This window comes from Telmatherina bonti (assembly GCF_933228915.1).
Source record: "Telmatherina bonti genome assembly, chromosome: 4".
In the NCBI taxonomy this organism is placed as follows: domain Eukaryota; kingdom Metazoa; phylum Chordata; class Actinopteri; order Atheriniformes; family Telmatherinidae; genus Telmatherina; species Telmatherina bonti.
This window is the reverse complement of record NC_136622.1, coordinates 2,746,403-2,772,011: the sequence shown is the minus strand read 5'-3', so window position 1 is coordinate 2,772,011 and position 25,609 is coordinate 2,746,403.

Here is a 25,609-nt window from a genome sequence, read left to right as displayed (position 1 = left end):
TTGCGTGAGCGTTGCAGACGTTGGTTTGCGTGAGCGTTACAGACGCTGGTTTGCGTGAGCGTTGCAGACATGGGTTTGCGTGAGCGTTACAGACGTGGGTTTGCGTGAGCGTTGCAGACGTTGGTTTGCGTGAGCGTTGCAGACGTTGGTTTGCGTGAGCGTTGCAGACGCTGGTTTGCGTGAGCGTTGCAGAGGTTTGTTTGCGTGAGCGTTACAGACGTTGGTTTGCGTGAGCGTTGCAGACGCTGGTTTGCGTGAGCGGTACAGACGTGGGTTTGAGTGAGCATTACAGACGTTGGTTTGCGTGAGCGTTACAGACGGTTTGCGTAAGCGTTACAGTCGTTGGTTTGCGTGAGCGTCACAGACGGTTTGCGTGAGCGTTACAGACGTGGGTTTGCGTGAGCATTACAGATGTTGGTTTGCGTGAGTGTTGCAGACGTGGGTTTGCGTTAGCGTTACAGACGTTGGTTTGCGTTAGCGTTACACACGTTCGTTTGCGTGAGCGTTACAGACGTTGGTTTGCGTGAGCATTACAGACGTGGGTTTGCGTTAGCGTTACAGACGTTGGTTTGCGTAAGCGTTACACACGTTCGTTTGCGTGAGCGTTACAGACGTTGGTTTGCGTGAGTGTTACAGACGTTCGTTTGCGTGAGCGTTGCAGACGTTAGTTTGCGTGAGCATTACAGACGTTGGTTTGCGTGAGCGTTGCAGTCGTTGGTTTGCGTGAGCGTGACAGACGTTGGTTTGCCTGAGCGTTACAGACGTTGGTTTGCTTGAGCATTACATACGTTGGTTTGCGTGAGCCTTGCAGACGTTGGTTTGCGTGAGCGTTACAGACGTGGGTTTGCGTGAGCGTTACAGACGTTCGTTTGCGTGAGCGTTCCAGACGTTGCTTTGCGTGAGCATTACAGACGTTGGTTTGCGTGAGCGTTATAGACGTGGGTTTGCGTGAGCGTTACAGACGTGGGTTTGCATGAGCGTTACAGACAGTTTGCGTTAGCGTTACAGATTGTTTGCGTGAGCGTTACAGACGGTTTGCGTGAGCGTTACAGACGTGGGTTTGCGTGAGCGTTACAGACGTGGGTTTGCTTGAGCGTTGCAGACGGTGGTTTGCGTAAGCGTTGTAGACGTTGGTTTCCATGAGCGTTACAGACGATTTGTGTGAGAGTTACAGACGTGGGTTTGCGTGAGCGTTGCAGACGTGGGTTTGCGTGAGCGTTCCAGAAGTTGGTTTGCATGAGCGTTGCAGACTTGGGTTTGCGTGAGCGTTACAGACATGGGTTTGCGTGAGCGTTACAGACGTGGGTTTGCGTGAGCGTTGCAGACGCTGGTTTGCGTGAGCGTTGCAGACGTTGGTTTGCGTGAGCGTTACAGACGTTGGTTTGCGTGAGCGTTCCAGACGTTGGTTTGCGTGAGCGTTACAGACGTGGGTTTGAGTGAGCATTACAGACGTTGGTTTGCGTGAGCGTTACAGACGGCTTGCGTGAGCATTCCAGACGTGGGCTTGCATGAGCGTTCCAGACGTTGGTTTGCGTGAGCATTGCAGACGTTGGTTTGTATGAGCGTTGCAGACGTCGGTTTCCATGAGCGTTAGACACGGTTTGCGTGAGCGTTACAGACGGTTTGCGTGAGCGTTACAGACGTGGGTTTGCTTGAGCGTTACAGACGTGGGTTTGCTTGAGCGTTTCAGACGGTGGTTTGCGTAAGCGTTGTAGACGTTGGTTTCCATGAGCGTTACAGACGATTTGCGTGAGAGTTACAGACGTGGGTTTGCGTGAGCGTTGCAGACGTGGGTTTGCGTGAGCGTTCCAGAAGTTGGTTTGCATGAGCGTTGCAGACTTGGGTTTGCGTGAGCGTTACAGACATGGGTTTGCGTGAGCGTTACAGACGTGGGTTTGCGTGAGCGTTGCAGACGTTGGTTTGCGTGAGCGTTGCAGACGTTGGTTTGCGTGAGCGTTACAGACGCTGGTTTGCGTGAGCGTTGCAGACATGGGTTTGCGTGAGCGTTACAGACGTGGGTTTGCGTGAGCGTTGCAGACGTTGGTTTGCGTGAGCGTTGCAGACGTTGGTTTGCGTGAGCGTTGCAGACGCTGGTTTGCGTGAGCGTTGCAGAGGTTTGTTTGCGTGAGCGTTACAGACGTTGGTTTGCGTGAGCGTTGCAGACGCTGGTTTGCGTGAGCGGTACAGACGTGGGTTTGAGTGAGCATTACAGACGTTGGTTTGCGTGAGCGTTACAGACGGTTTGCGTAAGCGTTACAGTCGTTGGTTTGCGTGAGCGTCACAGACGGTTTGCGTGAGCGTTACAGACGTGGGTTTGCGTGAGCATTACAGATGTTGGTTTGCGTGAGTGTTGCAGACGTGGGTTTGCGTTAGCGTTACAGACGTTGGTTTGCGTTAGCGTTACACACGTTCGTTTGCGTGAGCGTTACAGACGTTGGTTTGCGTGAGCATTACAGACGTGGGTTTGCGTTAGCGTTACAGACGTTGGTTTGCGTAAGCGTTACACACGTTCGTTTGCGTGAGCGTTACAGACGTTGGTTTGCGTGAGTGTTACAGACGTTCGTTTGCGTGAGCGTTGCAGACGTTAGTTTGCGTGAGCATTACAGACGTTGGTTTGCGTGAGCGTTGCAGTCGTTGGTTTGCGTGAGCGTGACAGACGTTGGTTTGCCTGAGCGTTACAGACGTTGGTTTGCTTGAGCATTACATACGTTGGTTTGCGTGAGCCTTGCAGACGTTGGTTTGCGTGAGCGTTACAGACGTGGGTTTGCGTGAGCGTTACAGACGTTCGTTTGCGTGAGCGTTCCAGACGTTGCTTTGCGTGAGCATTACAGACGTTGGTTTGCGTGAGCGTTATAGACGTGGGTTTGCGTGAGCGTTACAGACGTGGGTTTGCATGAGCGTTACAGACAGTTTGCGTTAGCGTTACAGATTGTTTGCGTGAGCGTTACAGACGGTTTGCGTGAGCGTTACAGACGTGGGTTTGCGTGAGCGTTACAGACGTGGGTTTGCTTGAGCGTTGCAGACGGTGGTTTGCGTAAGCGTTGTAGACGTTGGTTTCCATGAGCGTTACAGACGATTTGTGTGAGAGTTACAGACGTGGGTTTGCGTGAGCGTTGCAGACGTGGGTTTGCGTGAGCGTTCCAGAAGTTGGTTTGCATGAGCGTTGCAGACTTGGGTTTGCGTGAGCGTTACAGACATGGGTTTGCGTGAGCGTTACAGACGTGGGTTTGCGTGAGCGTTGCAGACGCTGGTTTGCGTGAGCGTTGCAGACGTTGGTTTGCGTGAGCGTTACAGACGCTGGTTTGCGTGAGCGTTGCAGACATGGGTTTGCGTGAGCGTTACAGACGTGGGTTTGCGTGAGCGTTGCAGACGTTGGTTTGCGTGAGCGTTGCAGACGCTGGTTTGCGTGAGCGTTGCAGAGGTTTGTTTGCGTGAGCGTTACAGACGTTGGTTTGCATGAGCGTTGCAGACGCTGGTTTGCGTGAGCGGTACAGACGTGGGTTTGAGTGAGCATTACAGACGTTGGTTTGCGTGAGCGTTACAGACGGTTTGCGTAAGCGTTACAGTCGTTGGTTTGCGTGAGCGTCACAGACGGTTTGCGTGAGCGTTACAGACGTGGGTTTGCGTGAGCATTACAGATGTTGGTTTGCGTGAGTGTTGCAGACGTGGGTTTGCGTTAGCGTTACAGACGTGGGTTTGCGTGAGCGTTGCAGACGTTAGTTTGCGTGAGCATTACAGACGTTGGTTTGCGTAAGCGTTACAGACGTGGGTTTGCGTGAGTGTTACAGACGTTCGTTTGCGTGAGCGTTGTAAACGTTAGTTTGCGTGAGCATTACAGACGTTGGTTTGCGTGAGCGTTGCAGTCGTTGGTTTGCGTGAGCGTGACAGACGTTGGTTTGCCTGAGCGTTACAGACGTTGGTTTGCTTGAGCATTACATACGTTGGTTTGCGTGAGCCTTGCAGACGTTGGTTTGCGTGAGCGTTACAGACGTGGGTTTGCGTGAGCGTTACAGACGTTCGTTTGCGTGAGCGTTCCAGACGTTGCTTTGCGTGAGCATTACAGACGTTGGTTTGCGTGAGCGTTATAGACATGGGTTTGCGTGAGCGTTACAGACGTGGGTTTGCATGAGCGTTACAGACGGTTTGCGTTAGCGTTACAGATTGTTTGCGTGAGCGTTGCAGACGTTGGTTTGCGTGAGCGTTGCAGACGCTGGTTTGCGTGAGCGTTGCAGACGTTTGTTTGCGTGAGCGTTGCAGACGTTGGTTTGCGTGAGAGTTGCAGACGCTGGTTTGCGTGAGCGGTACAGACGTGGGTTTGAGTGAGTATTACAGACGTTGGTTTGCGTGAGCGTCAGACGGTTTGCGTGAGCGTTACAGACGTGGGTTTGCGTGAGCATTACAGTCGTAGGTTTGCGTGAGCGTTACAGACGTGGGTTTGCGTAAGCATTCCAGACGTTGGTTTGTGTGAGCGTTACAGACGGTTTGCGTGAGCGTTACAGTCGTTGGTTTGCGTGAGCGTCACAGACGGTTTGCGTGAGCGTTACAGACGTGGGTTTGCGTGAGCCTTACAGACGTGGGTTTGAGTGAGCATTACAGATGTTGGTTTGCGTGAGCGTTACAGACGTTGGTTTGCGTGAGCGTTACAGACGTTGGTTTGCGTGAGCGTTATAGACGTGGGTTTGCGTGAGCCTTACAGACGTGGGTTTGAGTGAGCATTACAGACGTTGGTTTGCGTGAGTGTTGCAGACGTTAGTTTGCGTGAGCGTTACAGACGTTGGTTTGCGTGAGCGTTACAGACGTTGGTTTGCGTGAGCGTTACAGACATTGGTTTGCGTGAGCGTTACAGACGTTGGTTTGCGTGAGCATTGCAGACGCTGGTTTGCGTGAGTGGTACAGACGTGGGTTTGCGTGAGCGTTCCAGACGTTGGTTTGCGTGAGCGTTGCAGACTTGGGTTTGCGTGAGCGTTACAGACATGGGTTTGCGTGAGCGTTCCAGACGTTGGTTTGCGTGAGCGTTGCAGACTTGGGTTTGCATGAGCGTTACAGACGTTGGTTTGCGTGAGCGTTCCAGACGTTGGTTTGCGTGAGCGTTGCAGACTTGGGTTTGCGTGAGCGTTACAGACATGGGTTTGCGTGAGCGTTCCAGACGTGGGTTTGCGTTAGCGTTACAGATGTTGGTTTGCATGAGCGTTACACACGTTCGTTTGCGTGAGCGTTACAGACGTTGGTTTCCGTGAGTGTTACAGACGTTCGTTTGCGTGAGCGTTGCAGACGTTAGTTTGCGTGAGCATTACAGATGTTGGTTTGCGTAAGCGTTACAGACGTGGGTTTGCGTGAGTGTTACAGACGTTCGTTTGCGTGAGCGTTGTAAACATTAGTTTGCGTGAGCATTACAGACGTTGGTTTGCGTGAGCGTTGCAGTCGTTGGTTTGCGTGAGCGTGACAGACGTTGGTTTGCCTGAGCATTACAGACGTTGGTTTGCGTGAGCCTTGCAGACGTTGGTTTGCGTGAGCGTTAAGGACTTGGGTTTGCGTGAGCGTTACAGACGTTCGTTTGCGTGAGCGTTCCAGACGTTGCTTTGCGTGAGCATTACAGACGTTGGTTTGCGTGAGCGTTATAGACGTGGGTTTGCGTGAGCGTTACAGACGTGGGTTTCCATGAGCGTTACAGACGGTTTGCGTTAGCGTTACAGATTGTTTGCGTGAGCGTTGCAGACGTTGGTTTGCGTGAGCGTTGCAGACGCTGGTTTGCGTGAGCGTTGCAGACGTTTGTTTGCGTGAGCGTTGCAGACGTTGGTTTGCGTGAGAGTTGCAGACGCTGGTTTGCGTGAGCGGTACAGACGTGGGTTTGAGTGAGCATTACAGACGTTGGTTTGCGTGAGCGTCAGACGGTTTGCGTGAGCGTTACAGACGTGGGTTTGCGTGAGCATTACAGTCGTTGGTTTGCGTGAGCGTTGTAAACATTAGTTTGCGTGAGCATTACAGACGTTGGTTTGCGTGAGCGTTACAGACGTTGGTATGCGTGAGCATTGCAGACGCTGGTTTGCGTGAGTGGTACAGACGTGGGTTTGCGTGAGCGTTCCAGACGTTGGTTTGCGTGAGCGTTACAGACTTGGGTTTGCGTGAGCGTTACAGACATGGGTTTGCGTGAGCGTTCCAGACGTTGGTTTGCGTGAGCGTTGCAGACTTGGGTTTGCGTGAGCGTTACAGACGTTGGTTTGCGTGAGAGTTGCAGAATTGGGTTTGCGTGAGCGTTACAGACATGGGTTTGCGTGAGCGTTCCAGACATGGGTTTGCGTGAGCGTTCCAGACGTGGGTTTGCGTTAGCGTTACAGATGTTGGTTTGCATGAGCGTTACACACGTTCGTTTGCGTGAGCGTTACAGACGTTGGTTTCCGTGGGTGTTACAGACGTTCGTTTGCGTGAGCGTTGCAGACGTTAGTTTGCGTGAGCATTACAGATGTTGGTTTGCGTAAGCGTTACAGACGTGGGTTTGCGTGAGTGTTACAGACGTTCGTTTGCGTGAGCGTTGTAAACATTAGTTTGCGTGAGCATTACAGACGTTGGTTTGCGTGAGCGTTGCAGTCGTTGGTTTGCGTGAGCGTGACAGACGTTGGTTTGCCTGAGCATTACAGACGTTGGTTTGCGTGAGCCTTGCAGACGTTGGTTTGCGTGAGCGTTAAGGACTTGGGTTTGCGTGAGCGTTACAGACGTTCGTTTGCGTGAGCGTTACAGACGTTGCTTTGCGTGAGCATTACAGACGTTGGTTTGCGTGAGCGTTATAGACGTGGGTTTGCGTGAGCGTTACAGACGTGGGTTTGCATGAGCGTTACAGACGGTTTGCGTTAGCGTTACAGATTGTTTGCGTGAGCGTTGCAGACGTTGGTTTGCGTGAGCGTTGCAGACGCTGGTTTGCGTGAGCGTTGCAGACGTTTGTTTGCGTGAGCGTTGCAGACGTTGGTTTGCGTGAGAGTTGCAGACGCTGGTTTGCGTGAGCGGTACAGACGTGGGTTTGAGTGAGCATTACAGACGTTGGTTTGCGTGAGCGTCAGACGGTTTGCGTGAGCGTTACAGACGTGGGTTTGCGTGAGCATTACAGTCGTTGGTTTGCGTGAGCGTTACAGACGTGGGTTTGCGTGACCATTCCAGACGTTGGTTTGTGTGAGCGTTACAGACGGTTTGCGTGAGCGTTACAGTCGTTGGTTTGCGTGAGCGTTACAGACGGTTTGCGTGAGCGTTATAGACGTGGGTTTGCGTGAGCGTTACAGACGTGGGTTTGCATGAGCGTTACAGACGGTTTGCGTTAGCGTTACAGATTGTTTGCGTGAGCGTTGCAGACGTGGGTTTGCGTGAGCCTTACAGACGTGGGTTTGCGTGAGCATTACAGTCGTTGGTTTGCGTGAGCGTTACAGACGTGGGTTTGCGTAAGCATTCCAGACGTTGGTTTGTGTGAGCGTTACAGACGGTTTGCGTGAGCGTTACAGTCGTTGGTTTGCGTGAGCGTCACAGACGGTTTGCGTGAGCGTTACAGACGTGGGTTTGCGTGAGCCTTACAGACGTGGGTTTGAGTGAGCATTACAGATGTTGGTTTGCGTGAGCGTTACAGACGTTGGTTTGCGTGAGCGTTACAGACGTTGGTTTGCGTGAGCGTTATAGACGTGGGTTTGCGTGAGCCTTACAGACGTGGGTTTGAGTGAGCATTACAGACGTTGGTTTGCGTGAGTGTTGCAGACGTTAGTTTGCGTGAGCGTTACAGACGTTGGTTTGCGTGAGCGTTACAGACGTTGGTTTGCGTGAGCGTTACAGACATTGGTTTGCATGAGCGTTACAGACGTTGGTTTGCGTGAGCATTGCAGACGCTGGTTTGCGTGAGTGGTACAGACGTGGGTTTGCGTGAGCGTTCCAGACGTTGGTTTGCGTGAGCGTTGCAGACTTGGGTTTGCGTGAGCGTTACAGACATGGGTTTGCGTGAGCGTTCCAGACGTTGGTTTGCGTGAGCGTTGCAGACTTGGGTTTGCATGAGCGTTACAGACGTTGGTTTGCGTGAGCGTTCCAGACGTTGGTTTGCGTGAGCGTTGCAGACTTGGGTTTGCGTGAGCGTTACAGACATGGGTTTGCGTGAGCGTTCCAGACGTGGGTTTGCGTTAGCGTTACAGATGTTGGTTTGCATGAGCGTTACACACGTTCGTTTGCGTGAGCGTTACAGACGTTGGTTTCCGTGAGTGTTACAGACGTTCGTTTGCGTGAGCGTTGCAGACGTTAGTTTGCGTGAGCATTTCAGATGTTGGTTTGCGTAAGCGTTACAGACGTGGGTTTGCGTGAGTGTTACAGACGTTCGTTTGCGTGAGCGTTGTAAACATTAGTTTGCGTGAGCATTACAGACGTTGGTTTGCGTGAGCGTTGCAGTCGTTGGTTTGCGTGAGCGTGACAGACGTTGGTTTGCCTGAGCATTACAGACTTTGGTTTGCGTGAGCCTTGCAGACGTTGGTTTGCGTGAGCGTTAAGGACTTGGGTTTGCGTGAGCGTTACAGACGTTCGTTTGCATGAGCGTTCCAGACGTTGCTTTGCGTGAGCATTACAGACGTTGGTTTGCGTGAGCGTTATAGACGTGGGTTTGCGTGAGCGTTACAGACGTGGGTTTGCATGAGCGTTACAGACGGTTTGCGTTAGCGTAACAGATTGTTTGCGTGAGCGTTGCAGACGTTGGTTTGCGTGAGCGTTGCAGACGCTGGTTTGCGTGAGCGTTGCAGACGTTTGTTTGCGTGAGCGTTGCAGACGTTGGTTTGCGTGAGAGTTGCAGACGCTGGTTTGCGTGAGCGGTACAGACGTGGGTTTGAGTGAGCATTACAGACGTTGGTTTGCGTGAGCGTCAGACGGTTTGCGTGAGCGTTACAGACGTGGGTTTGCGTGAGCATTACAGTCGTTGGTTTGCGTGAGCGTTACAGACGTGGGTTTGCGTGAGCATTCCAGACGTTGGTTTGTGTGAGCGTTACAGACGGTTTGCGTGAGCGTTACAGTCGTTGGTTTGCGTGAGCGTCACAGACGGTTTGCGTGAGCGTTACAGACGTGGGTTTGCGTGAGCCTTACAGACGTGGGTTTGAGTGAGCATTACAGATGTTGGTTTGCGTGAGCGTTACAGACGTTGGTTTGCGTGAGCGTTACAGACGTTGGTTTGCGTGAGCGTTATAGATGTGGGTTTGCGTGAGCGTTACAGACGTGGGTTTGCATGAGCGTTACAGACGGTTTGCGTTAGCGTTACAGATGATTTGCGTGAGCGTTGCAGACGTGGGTTTGCGTGAGCCTTACAGACGTTGGTTTGCATGTGCGTTGCAGACGTTGGTTTGCGTGAGCGTTGCAGACGTGGGTTTGCGTGAGCGTTCCAGACGTTGGTTTGCGTGAGCGTTACAGACGTTGGTATGCGTGAGCATTGCAGACGCTGGTTTGCGTGAGTGGTACAGACTTGGGTTTGCGTGAGCGTTGCAGACGTTGGTTTGCGTGAGCGTTGCAGACGTTGGTTTGCGTGAGCGTTGCAGACGGTTTGCGTGAGCGTTACAGTCGTTGGTTTGCGTGAGCGTCACAGACGGTTTGCGTGAGCGTTACAGACGTGGGTTTGCGTGAGCCTTACAGACGTGGGTTTGAGTGAGCATTACAGATGTTGGTTTGCGTGAGCGTTACAGACGTTGGTTTGCGTGAGCGTTACAGACGTTGGTTTGCGTGAGCGTTATAGACGTGGGTTTGCGTGAGCGTTACAGACGTGGGTTTGCATGAGCGTTACAGACGGTTTGCGTTAGCGTTACAGATTGTTTGCGTGAGCGTTGCAGACGTGGGTTTGCGTGAGCCTTACAGACGTGGGTTTGCGTGAGCATTACAGTCGTTGGTTTGCGTGAGCGTTACAGACGTGGGTTTGCGTAAGCATTCCAGACGTTGGTTTGTGTGAGCGTTACAGACGGTTTGCGTGAGCGTTACAGTCGTTGGTTTGCGTGAGCGTCACAGACGGTTTGCGTGAGCGTTACAGACGTGGGTTTGCGTGAGCCTTACAGACGTGGGTTTGAGTGAGCATTACAGATGTTGGTTTGCGTGAGCGTTACAGACGTTGGTTTGCGTGAGCGTTACAGACGTTGGTTTGCGTGAGCGTTATAGACGTGGGTTTGCGTGAGCCTTACAGACGTGGGTTTGAGTGAGCATTACAGACGTTGGTTTGCGTGAGTGTTGCAGACGTTAGTTTGCGTGAGCGTTACAGACGTTGGTTTGCGTGAGCGTTACAGACGTTGGTTTGCGTGAGCGTTACAGACATTGGTTTGCATGAGCGTTACAGACGTTGGTTTGCGTGAGCATTGCAGACGCTGGTTTGCGTGAGTGGTACAGACGTGGGTTTGCGTGAGCGTTCCAGACGTTGGTTTGCGTGAGCGTTGCAGACTTGGGTTTGCGTGAGCGTTACAGACATGGGTTTGCGTGAGCGTTCCAGACGTTGGTTTGCGTGAGCGTTGCAGACTTGGGTTTGCATGAGCGTTACAGACGTTGGTTTGCGTGAGCGTTCCAGACGTTGGTTTGCGTGAGCGTTGCAGACTTGGGTTTGCGTGAGCGTTACAGACATGGGTTTGCGTGAGCGTTCCAGACGTGGGTTTGCGTTAGCGTTACAGATGTTGGTTTGCATGAGCGTTACACACGTTCGTTTGCGTGAGCGTTACAGACGTTGGTTTCCGTGAGTGTTACAGACGTTTGTTTGCGTGAGCGTTGCAGACGTTAGTTTGCGTGAGCATTACAGATGTTGGTTTGCGTAAGCGTTACAGACGTGGGTTTGCGTGAGTGTTACAGACGTTCGTTTGCGTGAGCGTTGCAGTCGTTGGTTTGCGTGAGCGTGACAGACGTTGGTTTGCCTGAGCATTACAGACGTTGGTTTGCGTGAGCCTTGCAGACGTTGGTTTGCGTGAGCGTTAAGGACTTGGGTTTGCGTGAGCGTTACAGACGTTCGTTTGCGTGAGCGTTACAGACGTTGCTTTGCGTGAGCATTACAGACGTTGGTTTGCGTGAGCGTTATAGACGTGGGTTTGCGTGAGCGTTACAGACGTGGGTTTGCATGAGCGTTACAGACGGTTTGCGTTAGCGTTACAGATTGTTTGCGTGAGCGTTGCAGACGTTGGTTTGCGTGAGCGTTGCAGACGCTGGTTTGCGTGAGCGTTGCAGACGTTTGTTTGCGTGAGCGTTGCAGACGTTGGTTTGCGTGAGCGTTGCAGACGTTTGTTTGCGTGAGCGTTGCAGACGTTGGTTTGCGTGAGAGTTGCAGACGCTGGTTTGCGTGAGCGGTACAGACGTGGGTTTGAGTGAGCATTACAGACGTTGGTTTGCGTGAGCGTCAGACGGTTTGCGTGAGCGTTACAGACGTGGGTTTGCGTGAGCATTACAGTCGTTGGTTTGCGTGAGCGTTACAGACGTGGGTTTGCGTGAGCATTCCAGACGTTGGTTTGTGTGAGCGTTACAGACGGTTTGCGTGAGCGTTACAGTCGTTGGTTTGCGTGAGCGTCACAGACGGTTTGCGTGAGCGTTACAGACGTGGGTTTGCGTGAGCCTTACAGACGTGGGTTTGAGTGAGCATTACAGATGTTGGTTTGCGTGAGCGTTACAGACGTTGGTTTGCGTGAGCGTTACAGACGTTGGTTTGCGTGAGTGTTATAGACGTGGGTTTGCGTGAGCGTTACAGACGTGGGTTTGCATGAGCGTTACAGACGGTTTGCGTTAGCGTTACAGATTGTTTGCGTGAGCGTTGCAGACGTGGGTTTGCGTGAGCCTTACAGACGTGGGTTTGCGTGAGCATTACAGTCGTTGGTTTGCGTGAGCGTTACAGACGTGGGTTTGCGTAAGCATTCCAGACGTTGGTTTGTGTGAGCGTTACAGACGGTTTGCGTGAGCGTTACAGACGTGGGTTTGCGTGAGCGTTACAGACGTGGGTTTGAGTGAGCATTACAGATGTTGGTTTGCGTGAGCGTTACAGACGTTGGTTTGCGTGAGCGTTACAGACGTTGGTTTGCGTGAGCGTTATAGACGTGGGTTTGCGTGAGCCTTACAGACGTGGGTTTGAGTGAGCATTACAGACGTTGGTTTGCGTGAGTGTTGCAGACGTTAGTTTGCGTGAGCGTTACAGACGTTGGTTTGCGTGAGCGTTACAGACGTTGGTTTGCGTGAGCGTTACAGACATTGGTTTGCATGAGCGTTACAGACGTTGGTTTGCGTGAGCGTTACAGACGTTGGTTTCCGTGAGTGTTACAGACGTTTGTTTGCGTGAGCGTTGCAGACGTTAGTTTGCGTGAGCATTACAGATGTTGGTTTGCGTAAGCGTTACAGACGTGGGTTTGCGTGAGTGTTACAGACGTTCGTTTGCGTGAGCGTTGCAGTCGTTGGTTTGCGTGAGCGTGACAGACGTTGGTTTGCCTGAGCATTACAGACGTTGGTTTGCGTGAGCCTTGCAGACGTTGGTTTGCGTGAGCGTTAAGGACTTGGGTTTGCGTGAGCGTTACAGACGTTCGTTTGCGTGAGCGTTACAGACGTTGCTTTGCGTGAGCATTACAGACGTTGGTTTGCGTGAGCGTTATAGACGTGGGTTTGCGTGAGCGTTACAGACGTGGGTTTGCATGAGCGTTACAGACGGTTTGCGTTAGCGTTACAGATTGTTTGCGTGAGCGTTGCAGACGTTGGTTTGCGTGAGCGTTGCAGACGCTGGTTTGCGTGAGCGTTGCAGACGTTTGTTTGCGTGAGCGTTGCAGACGTTGGTTTGCGTGAGAGTTGCAGACGCTGGTTTGCGTGAGCGGTACAGACGTGGGTTTGAGTGAGCATTACAGACGTTGGTTTGCGTGAGCGTCAGACGGTTTGCGTGAGCGTTACAGACGTGGGTTTGCGTGAGCATTACAGTCGTTGGTTTGCGTGAGCGTTACAGACGTGGGTTTGCGTGAGCATTCCAGACGTTGGTTTGTGTGAGCGTTACAGACGGTTTGCGTGAGCGTTACAGTCGTTGGTTTGCGTGAGCGTCACAGACGGTTTGCGTGAGCGTTACAGACGTGGGTTTGCGTGAGCCTTACAGACGTGGGTTTGAGTGAGCATTACAGATGTTGGTTTGCGTGAGCGTTACAGACGTTGGTTTGCGTGAGCGTTACAGACGTTGGTTTGCGTGAGTGTTATAGACGTGGGTTTGCGTGAGCGTTACAGACGTGGGTTTGCATGAGCGTTACAGACGGTTTGCGTTAGCGTTACAGATTGTTTGCGTGAGCGTTGCAGACGTGGGTTTGCGTGAGCGTTACAGACGTGGGTTTGCGTGAGCATTACAGTCGTTGGTTTGCGTGAGCGTTACAGACGTGGGTTTGCGTAAGCATTCCAGACGTTGGTTTGTGTGAGCGTTACAGACGGTTTGCGTGAGCGTTACAGTCGTTGGTTTGCGTGAGCGTCACAGACGGTTTGCGTGAGCGTTACAGACGTGGGTTTGCGTGAGCGTTACAGACGTGGGTTTGAGTGAGCATTACAGATGTTGGTTTGCGTGAGCGTTACAGACGTTGGTTAGCGTGAGCGTTACAGACGTTGGTTTGCGTGAGCGTTATAGACGTGGGTTTGCGTGAGCCTTACAGACGTGGGTTTGAGTGAGCATTACAGACGTTGGTTTGCGTGAGTGTTGCAGACGTTAGTTTGCGTGAGCGTTACAGACGTTGGTTTGCGTGAGCGTTACAGACGTTGGTTTGCGTGAGCGTTACAGACATTGGTTTGCATGAGCGTTACAGACGTTGGTTTGCGTGAGCATTGCAGACGCTGGTTTGCGTGAGTGGTACAGACGTGGGTTTGCGTGAGCGTTCCAGACGTTGGTTTGCGTGAGCGTTGCAGACTTGGGTTTGCGTGAGCGTTACAGACATGGGTTTGCGTGAGCGTTCCAGACGTTGGTTTGCGTGAGCGTTGCAGACTTGGGTTTGCATGAGCGTTACAGACGTTGGTTTGCGTGAGCGTTCCAGACGTTGGTTTGCGTGAGCGTTGCAGACTTGGGTTTGCGTGAGCGTTACAGACATGGGTTTGCGTGAGCGTTCCAGACGTGGGTTTGCGTTAGCGTTACAGATGTTGGTTTGCATGAGCGTTACACACGTTCGTTTGCGTGAGCGTTACAGACGTTGGTTTCCGTGAGTGTTACAGACGTTTGTTTGCGTGAGCGTTGCAGACGTTAGTTTGCGTGAGCATTACAGATGTTGGTTTGCGTAAGCGTTACAGACGTGGGTTTGCGTGAGTGTTACAGACGTTCGTTTGCATGAGCGTTGTAAACATTAGTTTGCGTGAGCATTACAGACGTTGGTTTGCGTGAGCGTTGCAGTCGTTGGTTTGCGTGAGCGTGACAGACGTTGGTTTGCCTGAGCATTACAGACGTTGGTTTGCGTGAGCCTTGCAGACGTTGGTTTGCGTGAGCGTTAAGGACTTGGGTTTGCGTGAGCGTTACAGACGTTCGTTTGCGTGAGCGTTGCAGACGTTAGTTTGCGTGAGAGTTACAGACGTTGGTTTGCGTGAGCGTTACAGACGTTGGTTTGCGTGAGCGTTACAGACATTGGTTTGCGTGAGCGTTACAGACATTGGTTTGCGTGAGCGTTACAGACGTTGGTGTGCGTGAGCATTGCAGACGCTGGTTTGCGTGAGTGGTACAGACGTGGGTTTGCGTGAGCGTTCCAGACGTTGGTTTGCGTGAGCGTTGCAGACTTGGGTTTGCGTGAGCGTTACAGACATGGGTTTGCGTGAGCGTTCCAGACGTTGGTTTGCGTGAGCGTTGCATACTTGGGTTTGCGTGAGCGTTACAGACGTTGGTTTGCGTGAGCGTTGCAGACTTGGGTTTGCGTGAGCGTTACAGACATGGGTTTGCGTGAGCGTTCCAGACGTTGGTTTGCGTGAGCGTTGTAGACTTGGGTTTGCGTGAGCGTTGCAGACGTTGGTTTGCGTGAGCGTTGCAGACGTTGGTTTTCGTGAGCGTTGCAGACGTTGGTTTGCGTGAGCGTTGCAGACGTTGGTTTGCGTGAGCTTTGCAGACGCTGGTTTGCGTGAGCGTTGCAGACGTTGGTTTGCGTGAGCGTTGCAGACGTTGGTTTGCGTGAGCGTTGCAGACGCTGGTTTGCGTGAGCGGTACAGACGTGGGTTTGAGTGAGCATTACAGACGTTGGTTTGCGTGAGTGTTGCAGACGTTAGTTTGCGTGAGCGTCCCAGACGTTGGTTTGCGTGAGCGTTCCAGACGTTGGTTTGCGTGAGCGTTACAGACGGTTTGCGTGAGCGTTACAGTCGTTGGTTTGCGTGAGCGTTACAGACGTGGGTTTGCGTGAGCCTTAAAGACGTTGGTTTGCGTGAGCGTTGCAGACGCTGGTTTGCGTGAGCGGTACAGACGTGGGTTTGAGTGAGCATTACAGACGTTGGTTTGCGTGAGTGTTGCAGACGTTAGTTTGCGTGAGCGTTACAGACGTTGGTTTGCGTGAGCGTTCCAGACGTTGGTTTGCGTGAGCGTTACAGACGGTTTGCGTGAGCGTTACAGTCGTTGGTTTGCGTGAGCCTTACAGACGTGGGTTTGAGTGAGCGTTGCAGACGTCGGTTTCCATGAGCGTTACAGACGGTTTGCGTGAGCGTTACAGACGGTTTGAGTGAGCGTTCCAGACGTTGGTTTGCGTGAGCGTTGCAGACTTGGGTTTGCGTGAGCGTTACAGACGTTGGTTTGCGTGAGCGTTGCAGACGTTGGTTTGCGTGAGCGTTGCAGAAGCTGGTTTGCGTGAGCGTTGCAGACGTTGGTTTGCGTGAGCGTTGCAGACGTTGGTTTGCGTGAGCGTTGCAGACGCTGGTTTGCGTGAGCGGTACAGACGTGGGTTTGCGTGAGCGTTCCAGACGTTGGTTTGCGTGAGCGTTACAGACGTGGGTTTGAGTGAGCATTACAGACGTTGGTTTGCGTGAGCGTTACAGACGGCTTGCGTGAGCATTCCAGACGTGGGCTTGCATGAGCGTTCCAGACGTTGGTTTGCGTGAGCATTGCAGACGTTGGTTTGTATGAGCGTTGCAGACGTCGGTTTCCATGAGCGTTAGAGACGGTTTGCGTGAGCGTTACAGACGGTTTGCGTGAGCGTTACAGACGTGGGTTTGCTTGAGCGTTACAGACGTGGGTTTGCTTGAGCGTTGCAGACGGTGGTTTGCGTAAGCGTTGTAGACGTTGGTTTCCATGAGCGTTACAGACGATTTGCGTGAGAGTTACAGACGTGGGTTTGCGTGAGCGTTGCAGACGTGGGTTTGCGTGAGCGTTCCAGAAGTTGGTTTGCATGAGCGTTGCAGACTTGGGTTTGCGTGAGCGTTACAGACATGGGTTTGCGTGAGCGTTACAGACGTGGGTTTGCGTGAGCGTTGCAGACGTTGGTTTGCGTGAGCGTTGCAGACGTTGGTTTGCGTGAGCGTTACAGACGCTGGTTTGCGTGAGCGTTGCAGACATGGGTTTGCGTGAGCGTTACAGACGTGGGTTTGCGTGAGCGTTGCAGACGTTGGTTTGCGTGAGCGTTGCAGACGTTGGTTTGCGTGAGCGTTGCAGACGCTGGTTTGCGTGAGCGTTGCAGAGGTTTGTTTGCGTGAGCGTTACAGACGTTGGTTTGCGTGAGCGTTGCAGACGCTGGTTTGCGTGAGCGGTACAGACGTGGGTTTGAGTGAGCATTACAGACGTTGGTTTGCGTGAGCGTTACAGACGGTTTGCGTAAGCGTTACAGTCGTTGGTTTGCGTGAGCGTCACAGACGGTTTGCGTGAGCGTTACAGACGTGGGTTTGCGTGAGCATTACAGATGTTGGTTTGCGTGAGTGTTGCAGACGTGGGTTTGCGTTAGCGTTACAGACGTTGGTTTGCGTTAGCGTTACACACGTTCGTTTGCGTGAGCGTTACAGACGTTGGTTTGCGTGAGCATTACAGACGTGGGTTTGCGTTAGCGTTACAGACGTTGGTTTGCGTAAGCGTTACACACGTTCGTTTGCGTGAGCGTTACAGACGTTGGTTTGCGTGAGTGTTACAGACGTTCGTTTGCGTGAGCGTTGCAGACGTTAGTTTGCGTGAGCATTACAGACGTTGGTTTGCGTGAGCGTTGCAGTCGTTGGTTTGCGTGAGCGTGACAGACGTTGGTTTGCCTGAGCGTTACAGACGTTGGTTTGCTTGAGCATTACATACGTTGGTTTGCGTGAGCCTTGCAGACGTTGGTTTGCGTGAGCGTTACAGACGTGGGTTTGCGTGAGCGTTACAGACGTTCGTTTGCGTGAGCGTTCCAGACGTTGCTTTGCGTGAGCATTACAGACGTTGGTTTGCGTGAGCGTTATAGACGTGGGTTTGCGTGAGCGTTACAGACGTGGGTTTGCATGAGCGTTACAGACAGTTTGCGTTAGCGTTACAGATTGTTTGCGAGAGCGTTACAGACGGTTTGCGTGAGCGTTACAGACGTGGGTTTGCGTGAGCGTTACAGACGTGGGTTTGCTTGAGCGTTGCAGACGGTGGTTTGCGTAAGCGTTGTAGACGTTGGTTTCCATGAGCGTTACAGACGATTTGTGTGAGAGTTACAGACGTGGGTTTGCGTGAGCGTTGCAGACGTGGGTTTGCGTGAGCGTTCCAGAAGTTGGTTTGCATGAGCGTTGCAGACTTGGGTTTGCGTGAGCGTTACAGACATGGGTTTGCGTGAGCGTTACAGACGTGGGTTTGCGTGAGCGTTGCAGACGTTGGTTTGCGTGAGCGTTGCAGACGTTGGTTTGCGTGAGCGTTACAGACGCTGGTTTGCGTGAGCGTTGCAGACATGGGTTTGCGTGAGCGTTACAGACGTGGGTTTGCGTGAGCGTTGCAGACGTTGGTTTGCGTGAGCGTTGCAGACGTTGGTTTGCGTGAGCGTTGCAGACGCTGGTTTGCGTGAGCGTTGCAGAGGTTTGTTTGCGTGAGCGTTACAGACGTTGGTTTGCATGAGCGTTGCAGACGCTGGTTTGCGTGAGCGGTACAGACGTGGGTTTGAGTGAGCATTACAGACGTTGGTTTGCGTGAGCGTTACAGACGGTTTGCGTAAGCGTTACAGTCGTTGGTTTGCGTGAGCGTCACAGACGGTTTGCGTGAGCGTTACAGACGTGGGTTTGCGTGAGCATTACAGATGTTGGTTTGCGTGAGCATTACAGACGTTGGTTTGCGTAAGCGTTACAGACGTGGGTTTGCGTGAGTGTTACAGACGTTCGTTTGCGTGAGCGTTGTAAACGTTAGTTTGCGTGAGCATTACAGACGTTGGTTTGCGTGAGCGTTGCAGTCGTTGGTTTGCGTGAGCGTGACAGACGTTGGTTTGCCTGAGCGTTACAGACGTTGGTTTGCTTGAGCATTACATACGTTGGTTTGCGTGAGCCTTGCAGACGTTGGTTTGCGTGAGCGTTACAGACGTGGGTTTGCGTGAGCGTTACAGACGTTCGTTTGCGTGAGCGTTCCAGACGTTGCTTTGCGTGAGCATTACAGACGTTGGTTTGCGTGAGCGTTATAGACATGGGTTTGCGTGAGCGTTACAGACGTGGGTTTGCATGAGCGTTACAGACGGTTTGCGTTAGCGTTACAGATTGTTTGCGTGAGCGTTGCAGACGTTGGTTTGCGTGAGCGTTGCAGACGCTGGTTTGCGTGAGCGTTGCAGACGTTTGTTTGCGTGAGCGTTGCAGACGTTGGTTTGCGTGAGAGTTGCAGACGCTGGTTTGCGTGAGCGTTACAGACGTGGGTTTGAGTGAGTATTACAGACGTTGGTTTGCGTGAGCGTCAGACGGTTTGCGTGAGCGTTACAGACGTGGGTTTGCGTGAGCATTACAGTCGTTGGTTTGCGTGAGCGTTACAGACGTGGGTTTGCGTAAGCATTCCAGACGTTGGTTTGTGTGAGCGTTACAGACGGTTTGCGTGAGCGTTACAGTCGTTGGTTTGCGTGAGCGTCACAGACGGTTTGCGTGAGCGTTACAGACGTGGGTTTGCGTGAGCCTTACAGACGTGGGTTTGAGTGAGCATTACAGACGTTGGTTTGCGTGAGTGTTGCAGACGTTAGTTTGCGTGAGCGTTACAGACGTTGGTTTGCGTGAGCGTTACACACGTTCGTTTGCGTGAGCGTTACAGACGTTGGTTTGCGTGAGCATTACAGACGTGGGTTTGCGTTAGCGTTACAGACGTTGGTTTGCGTAAGCGTTACACACGTTCGTTTGCGTGAGCGTTACAGACGTTGGTTTGCGTGAGTGTTACAGACGTTCGTTTGCGTGAGCGTTGCAGACGTTAGTTTGCGTGAGCATTACAGACGTTGGTTTGCGTAAGCGTTACAGACGTGGGTTTGCGTGAGTGTTACAGACGTTCGTTTGCGTGAGCGTTGTAAACGTTAGTTTGCGTGAGCATTACAGACGTTGGTTTGCGTGAGCGTTGCAGTCGTTGGTTTGCGTGAGCGTGACAGACGTTGGTTTGCCTGAGCGTTACAGACGTTGGTTTGCTTGAGCATTACATACGTTGGTTTGCGTGAGCCTTGCAGACGTTGGTTTGCGTGAGCGTTACAGACGTGGGTTTGCGTGAGCGTTACAGACGTTCGTTTGCGTGAGCGTTCCAGACGTTGCTTTGCGTGAGCATTACAGACGTTGGTTTGCGTGAGCGTTATAGACATGGGTTTGCGTGAGCGTTACAGACGTGGGTTTGCATGAGCGTTACAGACGGTTTGCGTTAGCGTTACAGATTGTTTGCGTGAGCGTTGCAGACGTTGGTTTGCGTGAGCGTTGCAGACGCTGGTTTGCGTGAGCGTTGCAGACGTTTGTTTGCGTGAGCGTTGCAGACGTTGGTTTGCGTGAGAGTTGCAGACGCTGGTTTGCGTGAGTGGTACAGACGTGGGTTTGAGTGAGTATTACAGACGTTGGTTTGCGTGAGCGTCAGACGGTTTGCGTGAGCGTTACAGACGTGGGTTTGCGTGAGCATTACAGTCGTTGGTTTGCGTGAGCGTTACAGACGTGGGTTTGCGTAAGCATTCCAGACGTTGGTTTGTGTGAGCGTTACAGACGGTTTGCGTGAGCGTTACAGTCGTTGGTTTGCGTGAGCGTCACAGACGGTTTGCGTGAGCGTTACAGACGTGGGTTTGCGTGAGCCTTACAGACGTGGGTTTGAGTGAGCATTACAGATGTTGGTTTGCGTGAGCGTTACAGACGTTGGTTTGCGTGAGCGTTACAGACGTTGGTTTGCGGGAGCGTTATAGACGTGGGTTTGCGTGAGCCTTACAGACGTGGGTTTGAGTGAGCATTACAGACGTTGGTTTGCGTGAGTGTTGCAGACGTTAGTTTGCGTGAGCGTTACAGACGTTGGTTTGCGTGAGCGTTACAGACGTTGGTTTGCGTGAGCGTTACAGACATTGGTTTGCGTGAGCGTTACAGACGTTGGTTTGCGTGAGCATTGCAGACGTTGGTTTGCGTGAGTGGTACAGACGTGGGTTTGCGTGAGCGTTCCAGACGTTGGTTTGCGTGAGCGTTGCAGACTTGGGTTTGCGTGAGCGTTACAGACATGGGTTTGCGTGAGCGTTCCAGACGTTGGTTTGCGTGAGCGTTGCAGACTTGGGTTTGCATGAGCGTTACAGACGTTGGTTTGCGTGAGCGTTCCAGACGTTGGTTTGCGTGAGCGTTGCAGACTTGGGTTTGCGTGAGCGTTACAGACATGGGTTTGCGTGAGCGTTCCAGACGTGGGTTTGCGTTAGCGTTACAGATGTTGGTTTGCATGAGCGTTACACACGTTCGTTTGCGTGAGCGTTACAGACGTTGGTTTCCGTGAGTGTTACAGACGTTCGTTTGCGTGAGCGTTGCAGACGTTAGTTTGCGTGAGCATTACAGATGTTGGTTTGCGTAAGCGTTACAGACGTGGGTTTGCGTGAGTGTTACAGACGTTCGTTTGCGTGAGCGTTGTAAACATTAGTTTGCGTGAGCATTACAGACGTTGGTTTGCGTGAGCGTTGCAGTCGTTGGTTTGCGTGAGCGTGACAGACGTTGGTTTGCCTGAGCATTACAGACGTTGGTTTGCGTGAGCCTTGCAGACGTTGGTTTGCGTGAGCGTTAAGGACTTGGGTTTGCGTGAGCGTTACAGACGTTCGTTTGCGTGAGCGTTCCAGACGTTGCTTTGCGTGAGCATTACAGACGTTGGTTTGCGTGAGCGTTATAGACGTGGGTTTGCGTGAGCGTTACAGACGTTGGTTTGCGTGAGCATTGCAGACGTTGGTTTGCGTGAGTGGTACAGACGTGGGTTTGCGTGAGCGTTCCAGACGTTGGTTTGCGTGAGCGTTGCAGACTTGGGTTTGCGTGAGCGTTACAGACATGGGTTTGCGTGAGCGTTCCAGACGTTGGTTTGCGTGAGCGTTGCAGACTTGGGTTTGCATGAGCGTTACAGACGTTGGTTTGCGTGAGCGTTCCAGACGTTGGTTTGCGTGAGCGTTGCAGACTTGGGTTTGCGTGAGCGTTACAGACATGGGTTTGCGTGAGCGTTCCAGACGTGGGTTTGCGTTAGCGTTACAGATGTTGGTTTGCATGAGCGTTACACACGTTCGTTTGCGTGAGCGTTACAGACGTTGGTTTCCGTGAGTGTTACAGACGTTCGTTTGCGTGAGCGTTGCAGACGTTAGTTTGCGTGAGCATTACAGATGTTGGTTTGCGTAAGCGTTACAGACGTGGGTTTGCGTGAGTGTTACAGACGTTCGTTTGCGTGAGCGTTGTAAACATTAGTTTGCGTGAGCATTACAGACGTTGGTTTGCGTGAGCGTTGCAGTCGTTGGTTTGCGTGAGCGTGACAGACGTTGGTTTGCCTGAGCATTACAGACGTTGGTTTGCGTGAGCCTTGCAGACGTTGGTTTGCGTGAGCGTTAAGGACTTGGGTTTGCGTGAGCGTTACAGACGTTCGTTTGCGTGAGCGTTCCAGACGTTGCTTTGCGTGAGCATTACAGACGTTGGTTTGCGTGAGCGTTATAGACGTGGGTTTGCGTGAGCGTTACAGACGTGGGTTTCCATGAGCGTTACAGACGGTTTGCGTTAGCGTTACAGATTGTTTGCGTGAGCGTTGCAGACGTTGGTTTGCGTGAGCGTTGCAGACGCTGGTTTGCGTGAGCGTTGCAGACGTTTGTTTGCGTGAGCGTTGCAGACGTTGGTTTGCGTGAGAGTTGCAGACGCTGGTTTGCGTGAGCGGTACAGACGTGGGTTTGAGTGAGAATTACAGACGTTGGTTTGCGTGAGCGTCAGACGGTTTGCGTGAGCGTTACAGACGTGGGTTTGCGTGAGCATTACAGTCGTTGGTTTGCGTGAGCGTTACAGACGTGGGTTTGCGTGAGCATTCCAGACGTTGGTTTGTGTGAGCGTTACAGACGGTTTGCGTGAGCGTTACAGTCGTTGGTTTGCGTGAGCATCACAGACGGTTTGCGTGAGCGTTACAGACGTGGGTTTGCGTGAGCCTTACAGACGTGGGTTTGAGTGAGCATTACAGATGTTGGTTTGCGTGAGCGTTACAGACGTTGGTTTGCGTGAGCGTTACAGACGTTGGTTTGCGTGAGCGTTATAGACGTGGGTTTGCGTGAGCGTTACAGACGTGGGTTTGCATGAGCGTTACAGACGGTTTGCGTTAGCGTTACAGATTGTTTGCGTGAGCGTTGCAGACGTGGGTTTGCGTGAGCGTTACAGACGTTGGTTTGCGTGAGCGTTACAGACGTTGGTTTGCGTGAGCGTTACAGACATTGGTTTGCGTGAGCGTTACAGACGTTGGTTTGCGTGAGCATTGCAGACGCTGGTTTGCGTGAGTGGTACAGACGTGGGTTTGCGTGAGCGTTCCAGACGTTGGTTTGCGTGAGCGTTGCAGACTTGGGTTTGCGTGAGCGTTACAGACATGGGTTTGCGTGAGCGTTCCAGACGTTGGTTTGCGTGAGCGTTGCAGACTTGGGTTTGCATGAGCGTTACAGACGTTGGTTTGCGTGAGCGTTCCAGACGTTGGTTTGCGTGAGCGTTGCAGACTTGGGTTTGCGTGAGCGTTACAGACATGGGTTTGCGTGAGCGTTCCAGACGTGGGTTTGCGTTAGCGTTACAGATGTTGGTTTGCATGAGCGTTACACACGTTCGTTTGCGTGAGCGTTACAGACGTTGGTTTCCGTGAGTGTTACAGACGTTCGTTTGCCTGAGCGTTGCAGACGTTAGTTTGCGTGAGCATTACAGATGTTGGTTTGCGTAAGCGTTACAGACGTGGGTTTGCGTGAGTGTTACAGACGTTCGTTTGCGTGAGCGTTGTAAACATTAGTTTGCGTGAGCATTACAGACGTTGGTTTGCGTGAGCGTTGCAGTCGTTGGTTTGCGTGAGCGTGACAGACGTTGGTTTGCCTGAGCATTACAGACGTTGGTTTGCGTGAGCCTTGCAGACGTTGGTTTGCGTGAGCGTTAAGGACTTGGGTTTGCGTGAGCGTTACAGACGTTCGTTTGCGTGAGCGTTCCAGACGTTGCTTTGCGTGAGCATTACAGACGTTGGTTTGCGTGAGCGTTATAGACGTGGGTTTGCGTGAGCGTTACAGACGTGGGTTTGCATGAGCGTTACAGACGGTTTGCGTTAGCGTTACAGATTGTTTGCGTGAGCGTTGCAGACGTTGGTTTGCGTGAGCGTTGCAGACGCTGGTTTGCGTGAGCGTTGCAGACGTTTGTTTGCGTGAGCGTTGCAGACGTTGGTTTGCGTGAGAGTTGCAGACGCTGGTTTGCGTGAGCGGTACAGACGTGGGTTTGAGTGAGCATTACAGACGTTGGTTTGCGTGAGCGTCAGACGGTTTGCGTGAGCGTTACAGACGTGGGTTTGCGTGAGCATTACAGTCGTTGGTTTGCGTGAGCGTTACAGACGTGGGTTTGCGTGAGCATTCCAGACGTTGGTTTGTGTGAGCGTTACAGACGGTTTGCGTGAGCGTTACAGTCGTTGGTTTGCGTGAGCGTCACAGACGGTTTGCGTGAGCGTTACAGACGTGGGTTTGCGTGAGCCTTACAGACGTGGGTTTGAGTGAGCATTACAGATGTTGGTTTGCGTGAGCGTTACAGACGTTGGTTTGCGTGAGCGTTACAGACGTTGGTTTGCGTGAGCGTTATAGATGTGGGTTTGCGTGAGCGTTACAGACGTGGGTTTGCATGAGCGTTACAGACGGTTTGCGTTAGCGTTACAGATGATTTGCGTGAGCGTTGCAGACGTGGGTTTGCGTGAGCCTTACAGACGTTGGTTTGCATGTGCGTTGCAGACGTTGGTTTGCGTGAGCGTTGCAGACGTGGGTTTGCGTGAGCGTTCCAGACGTTGGTTTGCGTGAGCGTTACAGACGTTGGTATGCGTGAGCATTGCAGACGCTGGTTTGCGTGAGTGGTACAGACGTGGGTTTGCGTGAGCGTTCCAGACGTTGGTTTGCGTGAGCGTTACAGACTTGGGTTTGCGTGAGCGTTACAGACATGGGTTTGCGTGAGCGTTCCAGACGTTGGTTTGCGTGAGCGTTGCAGACTTGGGTTTGCGTGAGCGTTACAGACGTTGGTTTGCGTGAGAGTTGCAGACTTGGGTTTGCGTGAGCGTTACAGACATGGGTTTGCGTGAGCGTTCCAGACGTTGGTTTGCGTGAGCGTCACAGACTTGGGTTTGCGTGAGCGTTGCAGACGTTGGTTTGCGTGAGCGTTGCAGACGTTGGTTTGCGTGAGCGTTGCAGACGGTTTGCGTGAGCGTTACAGTCGTTGGTTTGCGTGAGCGTCACAGACGGTTTGCGTGAGCGTTACAGACGTGGGTTTGCGTGAGCCTTACAGACGTGGGTTTGAGTGAGCATTACAGATGTTGGTTTGCGTGAGCGTTACAGACGTTGGTTTGCGTGTGCGTTACAGACGTTGGTTTGCGTGAGCGTTATAGACGTGGGTTTGCGTGAGCGTTACAGACGTGGGTTTGCATGAGCGTTACAGACGGTTTGCGTTAGCGTTACAGATTGTTTGCGTGAGCGTTGCAGACGTGGGTTTGCGTGAGCCTTACAGACGTGGGTTTGCGTGAGCATTACAGTCGTTGGTTTGCGTGAGCGTTACAGACGTGGGTTTGCGTAAGCATTCCAGACGTTGGTTTGTGTGAGCGTTACAGACGGTTTGCGTGAGCGTTACAGTCGTTGGTTTGCTGTGAGCGTCACAGACGGTTTGCGTGAGCGTTACAGACGTGGGTTTGCGTGAGCCTTACAGACGTGGGTTTGAGTGAGCATTACAGATGTTGGTTTGCGTGAGCGTTACAGACGTTGGTTTGCGTGAGCGTTACAGACGTGGGTTTGCGTGAGCCTTACAGACGTGGGTTTGAGTGAGCATTACAGATGTTGGTTTGCGTGAGCGTTACAGACGTTGGTTTGCGTGAGCGTTACAGACGTTGGTTTGCGGGAGCGTTATAGACGTGGGTTTGCGTGAGCCTTACAGACGTGGGTTTGAGTGAGCATTACAGACGTTGGTTTGCGTGAGTGTTGCAGACGTTAGTTTGCGTGAGCGTTACAGACGTTGGTTTGCGTGAGCGTTACAGACGTTGGTTTGCGTGAGCGTTACAGACATTGGTTTGCGTGAGCGTTACAGACGTTGGTTTGCGTGAGCA